This window comes from Tachyglossus aculeatus, chromosome 1 (assembly GCF_015852505.1).
Source record: "Tachyglossus aculeatus isolate mTacAcu1 chromosome 1, mTacAcu1.pri, whole genome shotgun sequence".
Lineage (NCBI taxonomy): Eukaryota > Metazoa > Chordata > Mammalia > Monotremata > Tachyglossidae > Tachyglossus > Tachyglossus aculeatus.
Genome location: NC_052066.1, coordinates 111201105 through 111206774, shown reverse-complemented (window position 1 = coordinate 111206774; position 5670 = coordinate 111201105). Strand labels below are relative to the sequence as shown.

Sequence of the window (5670 nt, the reverse complement as noted above, 5' to 3'; positions counted from 1 at the left end):
AGAGCTACAAACACAACTCTGAGATCCCAGCATTGGTGATCAGTAACCATTTCCATTTGCAGCCCTTTCTTTGAAGGCTCTAACATTCCCTAAGATCAGAATCCTTTATGAGTGCTTGAAAAACTTAGTCCTTGAGCATGGGGCTTAAGTAACATCTTAAAAGCTCCTTTCTCATGTACTGTAGGTAAATAATCAAGTCACTTCTATTCACATCCAGGAACAGCACAGGTTCCTATGCCTGATGCCAGCCTTCAGTGTGGTCTAGTGGAAAGAACGTGGACCCTGCAGTCAGGGGACCAGTTTCTATTTCCTGTGCCTCCATTTGCCTGTTATGTGACCAAACCCCTTAACTTCTCGTTCCCAAGCTCTGCACTCAGTAAATATCATTGATTAATCGATTCATTTTCTGCCCCTTAGTTTCTTCATCTGTAAAATGGAGATTAAATACATGTTCTTTCTCTGCCTTAGACTTTGAGCCCCATAAGAGACAAAGTGCCTCTCAGGATTGTACCTGGAGTGTTTCCAGAACTCTACCAGTCTCAGTTATTGGAGGGAGAGTCATGCAGAGGCATACCCATTCCATTCCTAGCTTGGGCAGGGACTAGAAAGTGGAAAGCAATCTGCTACAAATCAAAACTCACCTGTACTGGGTGGCAGCGGCGTGGGAGAGAGTCAAGGGTAGAGACTCAAGTGTGGAAGAAGGCAGTTGTAAATCACTTTCGTATTTTTACTGAAAAAAGTCTAGGGATGCACTACCAGAACAAATGCATATGGAGATGGGGTGTTCTGGAAAAAATGTGTCCATGGTGTCGCTGTGGATCAGAGACAACTCTACAGTATGACAAGACAAGATGGAACAGAGACAGGGACTGATTGTATTGTCCTTAGTAATTACTGCTTCGCACATAGCAAATTCTTAATGAATACCACAGTTGATATTATTGTTCAGCGTATAGGACATTGCTGGGAACAAAGAATGTGCTCAGTAAATACTGTTGAGACATAATGTGGTATGGTATTGTAAATCATTCATTCAATCATATTCATTGAGCGCTTACTGTATGCAAAGCCCTGTACTAAGTGCTTGGAAAGTATAATCTATACTATATAGATCTATAGATCTATAGATCTATATATAATATATACATCTGTATATATGTATATATGTTTGTACATATATATTACTCTATTTATTTTACTTGTACTTATCTATTCTATTTATTTTATTTTGTTAGTATGTTTGGTTTTGTTCTCTGTCTCCCCCTTTTAGACTGTGGGCCCACTGTTGGGTAGGGACTGTCTCTATATGTTGCCAACTTGTACTTCCCAAGCGCTTAGTACAGTGCTCTGCACACAGTAAGTGCTCAATAAATATGATTGATTGATTGATTGATTATAATTCGGCAACAGATAGAGACAATCTCTACCCAACCATGGGCTCACTGCTCCTGCATTGAAGGTATTGGTTTCTACAAAGTATTTTCTAAAATAAAGTTCTCATTTTTTATGATGGTGTTTGTTAAGCACTTACTCTGTGCCAGGCACTGTACTAAGCACTGGGTTAGCTACAAGGTAATTGGTTTAGACACAGTCCCTTTCCCACACAGGGCTCACGGTCTTAGTCCCCATTTTACAGATGAAGTAACATGTGGAGTAGCATGGCGTGGATAGAGCATGGTCCTGGGAGTCAAAAGGTCATGGGTTCTAATCCCGGCTCCTCTACTTTTCTACTATGTGACCTTGGGCAAGTCATTTCACTTCTCTGTGCCTCAATTACCTCATCTGTAAAATGGGGATTAAGACTGTGAGCCCCAAGTGGGACAGAGACTGAGTCCAACTGGATTTGCTTGTATCCACCCCCACGTTTAGTACAGTGCCTGGCACATAGTAAGCACTTAACAAATACCATTATTATTATTAACTGAGGCCCAGAAAAGTGAAGTGACTTGGCCAAGTTTCTATAGCAGACAAGTGGCAGAGCAGGGATTAAAACCCAGGTCCTTCTGACTCCAAGGCCCCTGTTTTATCCATGCTCTATTTTTTGTGATGGTATATGTTAAGCACTTACTAAACGTCAAGCACAGTACTACCCTAAGGCAGTGATCAAAAGGCATTGCAAGCTTTTGTGCATATCTCTAACCAATCCAGTCCTGGATGCCCTATCTCTGAGGGTAGAATCACGGTTCTGTCATTTGGGGCTGATTGCCTCCCTTCATCCTTGGTAGACAGTTCAGCAGGTTAGTACTTGACTAAGAATTCTGGGGCACAGAAATGACCATGCTCGTAAAATGAAGGGGTCTTCAAGTTCCCCCCCTACACACCTAAACAACATTTCACCCAGCAGCTCCATCTCAGCTGTCAGAGAATAAAGCCTTCCGTTGTGTTTTGGTGATTCACTGTGACTAGATGAAGCTGAAGGGAAGGAAAAACGTCTGTCTGCTGCCAAGAATACATCGGGTAGCAATGTTTTGAAGGGGCTACTGTCAATCCCCGTAAGCTCTCTACAACAGAAGCAAAAAGAAAACATCGTTTATGCTAGTTGTTTAAGTTTCTCTGAGGGACTTACTTAAAATCCCTCGTGGGATGCCCTGGCCATAGTCCATACATAAGCAACATCAAGATAAAATGAAGCCCAAATGATGACTGCCCATCTGTTAAGATCTGCCCTGTCACTGCCCATTGGATGACAGGGAACCTAAAAAGAGGGAACTGATCAGAAGGATTTGGGTTCTAAGGCTGGCTCTTCCATTTCTCTGCTGTGAGACTTTGAGCAAGTCACTTCACTTCTCTGTGCCTCAGTTACCTCACTGTAAAATGATGATTAATCAATCAATCATATTTGAGTGCTTACTATGTGCAGAGCACTGTACTAAGCGCTTGGGAAGTACAAATTGTTAACATATAGAGACAGTCCCTACAAAACATTGGGCTCCAATGTGGGACATGGACTGTTTTGAACTCAGCTATCTTGTATGTACCCCAGTGCTTAGTACAGTGTCTGGCATATAGGAAGCACTTAAACAAAAGCCATTTTTAAAAAATAGTCATTTAACTCCTCTGTGTCTCTGTTACCACATTTGTAAAATGGGGATTAAGACTCAGCCCCTGAGAGACATGGACTGTGTCCAACCTGATTAACTTGTATCTACCCCAGAGCTTAGTAGAGTGACTGTCACATAGTAGGCGCTTAACAAATGCCATTGGAAAAAGACTGTGAGTCCCGTGTTGGGTAGGGACTGTGTCCAACCTGATTAGCTTGTAACTACCCCAGGGCTAAGTACAGTGCCTGGCACATAGTAAGTGCTTAACAAATATCATTAAAAAAATAAACTCTGCTGATTTCTTTACTGCTCATTAAGAATTTGTATAAGGGATGGCAATGGAAGAGATGATAATAATAATAATGGCAATTATTAAGCACTTACTATGTGCAAAGCACTGTTATAAGTGCTGGGGAGGTTACAAGGTGATCAGGTTGTCCCACCTGGGGCTCACAGTCTTAATCCCCATTTTACAGATGAGATAACTGAAGCACAGAGAAGTTGTGACTTGCCCAAATTCACACAGCTGATAAGTGGCGGAGCCGGGATGTGAACCCATGACCTCTGACTCCAAAGCTCATACTCTTTCCACTGAGCCATGCTGCTTCTCCTAAGTGGGCCTAAGTGAGATTTTTATTTATTCTGGCTTTTCTTCCCTTTCATTAAGATGATAATCATGAGCTAGCAGTATATGTTTTTTCACTGTTTGATATGGACCCCTTTAAGGTCTTAGTCAAAACCTAGTCACAAGTCACAAAAGTATAACATCCACTGTGGGTGCTGAAGCCACCGACTTTTTCTGTTCAGTTGTAGTCACTCAGCACAGAGGTATTTATTGAGTGTTTACTGGCTGTCGACCAAGATATGTCCTTCATGCAAGCATGATGAACTATTACATTTTTCAGGATTGGAAGTAAGGAATAACCCACGTCTGGGCCTCAGTGAGATTAAGCCCTACTGAAAATCAGACAATGGGGTTAAAATACATTGACCGTCATTTTGTTTTTGGGTTTTCATGGGATTCCCTGTTCATGGGATGGACTCTATTTTCTTGGCCTAATTATTTGGGGAGAGGTAGAAGGAGACAAAGGAGAATGGGTACATTTGCACACACATTATGCACTCAATAACTATTATTGATTGATTGACAGCCTGGTGTTGATAAATGGGGATGGAGTAATGTGACAAGACCATAGCATCGAACAGTGCTCAGTACGTAGTAAGTGCTTAACAAATACCATTATTATTATTACTATTAGTCTTTTGTACACTTCTAAGAGCTTAGTGGGCTGCTCTGAATGTATAGACACTCAAAAAATTCCCCTGATTTATCAATCCTCAATTTTTTCTATTTGAAATAAGTTTTAGAATGTCATCCAAAGATGTGTCCAGAGTAAGAAATCCAAAGTAACCCAGGGCACCTTATTTTGGGAAGATTTGTTCTATTATTTGTGTAATTTTAAAAACGGATCCTCTGGAGTCAGATTTCATCCATATACAAATAAAAATTTCTTGGAGTGAATGGTATGTGAACCAAACAAAGCAGTACCTTTTGGGTGGCAAAGATGCTCCGAATGGAATGGAAATGAAGAATCCTGATACTGTAGGCATCCTCTCTTCATTGCATGAACTACAATAAATAATAATTATGGTAATTGTTAAGCATTTACTATGTGCCAAGTACTGTACTAGGCACTGGAGTGGATACAAGATAAACAGGTTAGACAGAGTCTCTGTCCCACAGTGGGCTCAGAGTCTAAAGGGGAGGGAGAAGAGGTCTTGACTCCCCATTTTATAGAGGAGGAAATTGAGGCAAAGATAAATTAAGTGGCTTCCCCAAAGTCACTTAGCAGGCAAGTGGCAGAGCCAGGATTAGACTCCCAGGCTCATGCTGTTTCCATTAGGCCATGCTGCTTCTCAAAAGGCAACTGTGGAAGTAGTAGGATCAAGGTCCAGGACTGAGGTGAATTAGATGGGGATCAGGAGAATGGGGAGAGCAGCACAAGAGTGTTTCTGCCTGCACAGACACCTGAACCCAGTCACCATCACTGAAAAAGGAAAAACACAAAGAAAGGTAGCATGCAGCAGATCCACTTGGGGTGCCCATTGTTTCTGAGAGGCTGGTAGAGTCAGCTGTCAAAACCTTATTTAGAGAGACTGAAACTTAGGGTCATGAGAAATGATAAACCACGTTTTCAATAACTCTAGCAACAGCCACAAGAGGAAAGACATAAGCAGGTCTTTTATATGAGGAAATCAACTGATGCCCACAAATGGAAAAAAAATAGATTTAGGTGTCTATTTTTATTTGATATTCTATGTCATAAAACCCCAGTCAACCCAAACTCACAAATTGCCTTGATTTAGTATGTGGCCACATTAGATGTGCCATCAATTGAATTTACCCAGAACAAAGACAGTGGAGTTCTGAGGAAAAGGGAAAATTTGAGCATATCTTCGAAAAACTGGAGTACATTCTCCTGTAGCTTGAAAACTAGGAACAGGAAGAAGGGCTTGCCAAAAAGAATGACTAAAACAAGAAACAATAAATGGGAAAATTTCAACAAAGCTGTGTAAAGGAGGAAAGCTCACTTTATTTGCTTTTTTCTTGCAAGCTCACTGACAGTGC

At 41.2% G+C, this 5670-nt stretch overlaps 1 non-coding gene across 1 annotated transcript; it reads left to right on the top strand.

The window, feature by feature from the left end:
* Nucleotides 1-493: 493 nt before the first annotated feature.
* LOC119938052 lies at nt 494-631 on the top strand. The gene has a single exon (XR_005454334.1). It is a non-coding gene; the product is annotated as a small nucleolar RNA SNORA7 (small nucleolar RNA).
* The last annotated feature ends 5039 nt before the right edge of the window (nt 632-5670 follow it).